Below are 2,500 nucleotides of genomic sequence, written 5' to 3' on the forward strand. Positions count from 1 at the left end.
AATAGATATCTAATATATAGAATATTATATTAAATTAATATAATTTAATTATATTATTCTAGTATTCTAGTTCTAACTATTCTATAATTATAGAAATAATAGAATAGTTATTTATTCTATATTTGATTTGTATTTGTTTTGTTTAACCTTCCAAACAAAATGAAATTTTATCGAAATTTTGTTATATGCTATAATATAATTATATATAGTATAGTTATATATAATATATTAATATATTCATTAGTAATATTATATTAATATTATATTCATTAGAAATTCTTTTTCTATTCAAATAAATTATGATATGAATTATCAATAGCTAAGAGCTAAGATCCCAGTAGTTTACTGAATTCCTATGCACAATTTCTGTTATGTAAGCCCGCTTAGCTCAGAGGTTAGAGCATCGCATTTGTAATGCGATGGTCATCGGTTCGACTCCGATAGCTGGCTTTTCTCTATTTGTTTGTTCGATTTTTGACATGATTGAGAATTTTTCCTTTTTTTCAATTTTCAAGGAATATTGAAAAAACTTTTTCCCTTTTTCCAAGGGTCGCCGATCTATTATGTCGTAAGAACTTCCAACTATGAATAAAAAACAGATTGGAGCAGTTAGATCTCTACAGAACAAATCAGGAAAAGGATCCTTAATTTCCTGTATATACATATATACAAAAGAGTCCGGATATTGATACAATTCATCTCATTCTTCTTTGTTTTGTAGTACAGTACTACAGTACTTCAGTAGATTTCGCTTCGTTTATCGTTTAGTTCAGTCTTAATTTAGGGTTTATTTTGTAAAATGAAATTTCAATAAAAAGGAGTCTTTATGTCTCGTTACCGAGGGCCTCGTTTCAAAAAAATACGCCGTCTGGGGACTTTACCGGGACTAACTAGTAAAAGGCCTAAAGCTGGAAGTGATCTTAGAAACCAAGCACGTTCCGGAAAAAGATCTCAATATCGTATTCGTTTAGAAGAAAAACAAAAATTGCGTTTTCATTATGGTCTGACAGAGCGGCAATTACTTAAATACGTTTGTATCGCTAGAAAAGCCAAAGGGTCAACAGGTCAGGTTTTACTACAATTACTTGAAATGCGTTTGGATAACATCCTTTTTCGATTGGGCATGGCTTCGACCATTCCCGGAGCCCGGCAATTAGTTAACCATAGACATATTTTAGTTAATGGTCGCATAGTAGATATACCAAGTTATCGCTGCAAACCCCGAGATATTATTACGACGAGGGATGAACAAAAATCTAGAGCTCTGATTCAAAATTATCTTGATTCATCCCCCCATGAGGAATTGCCAAAACATTTGACTCTTCACTCATTCCAATATAAAGGATTAGTCAATCAAATAATAGATAGTAAATGGGTCGGTTTGAAAATAAATGAGTTGCTAGTCGTAGAATATTATTCCCGTCAGACTTGAACCTAGTTAAAATAACAAAACAAAGATTCGACAAAGATTCGGACAATACAATTTTTCTCCCTTTCGCCAAATTAAATCGACCTAAGGTAAAAAGGGGTTTGATCCGGATTTTTCTCCCATTCATGTATCATAAACGGATCCGCAGGGATATTTTCATTCCTTGTCCACTCTTTCCAGTATTTTATTTTCCGTACCACAGCAATTAGGAATAGAGAATCTCTATCAAAGAAAAGTCTAACTGTTGGAATAACGGTATCCATTGTTATTTGATACATTGCGGTCAGTAACGTGAATTAGGTGAAGGTACGGAAAGAGAGGGATTCGAACCCTCGGTAAACAAAAGCCTACATAGCAGTTCCAATGCTACGCCTTGAACCACTCGGCCATCTCTCCTACATAATGATTATGACCCCGAAATCGAGTGCATAGCGAGTCATTCATATTATTTTATTACAATTATACAATTATATATAGGTATAGGTACGACCAATTAATTTCTATTATAAATAGAAAAGAAAACTTTTCATCAAAGAAAGATCTTCCTTCGAGGCTTGGGAGATAAAAAAAATACATTTTTTTATGAAAAATCATTCAAAACAAAAGAGATATATCTATTCATGTTTGTCAAGATGACGATCCCGTCTTTTTCTGATATGATATTTATACCGGATTAACCCAATGAATTGGAACAAATTAACCGATGGTTCTAGATATTTTTTTTATTTATATTCTATTTCTATTTTTTTTTAGACTATAGTTACGGTTACGTTTAGACCATGGTTCTATTTAGATTATGTTTTTATAGGAATTAAAAAATTCCTTTCCAGTTTCAGATTTCTCAACAACAATTCCTTACCCCATAGATCTATTACAAATTTATGAATCATACCATGGATTTTTATATTTCGATTGTATGGTGTATACACGCTATGCGCACAAAATAGATGGTTATTCTATTTTCATCATAGAATGATTATTCGATTCTTTTTCCTTTTTGGATCATAATCCAATCAAAACTTCTCGAGTTATCATAATCTGTAGAAAAAATTCCTTGATTCTTCAACTTCG

General features: G+C 31.7%; 2 non-coding genes across 2 annotated transcripts; one reads left to right on the forward strand and one right to left on the reverse strand.

The window, feature by feature from the left end:
• Positions 1 to 377: 377 nt before the first annotated feature.
• TRNAT-UGU (transfer RNA threonine (anticodon UGU)) lies at positions 378 to 450 on the forward strand. Its single transcript has one exon. It is a non-coding gene; the product is annotated as a tRNA-Thr (tRNA).
• Positions 451 to 1,738: 1,288 nt separating this feature from the next.
• TRNAS-GGA (transfer RNA serine (anticodon GGA)) lies at positions 1,739 to 1,825 on the reverse strand. The gene has a single exon. It is a non-coding gene; the product is annotated as a tRNA-Ser (tRNA).
• Between the last annotated feature and the right edge of the window lie 675 nt (positions 1,826 to 2,500).

This window comes from Nelumbo nucifera, chromosome 1, assembly GCF_055504915.1.
Source record: "Nelumbo nucifera cultivar China Antique chromosome 1, China Antique-T2T, whole genome shotgun sequence".
In the NCBI taxonomy this organism is placed as follows: Eukaryota; Viridiplantae; Streptophyta; class Magnoliopsida; order Proteales; family Nelumbonaceae; genus Nelumbo; species Nelumbo nucifera.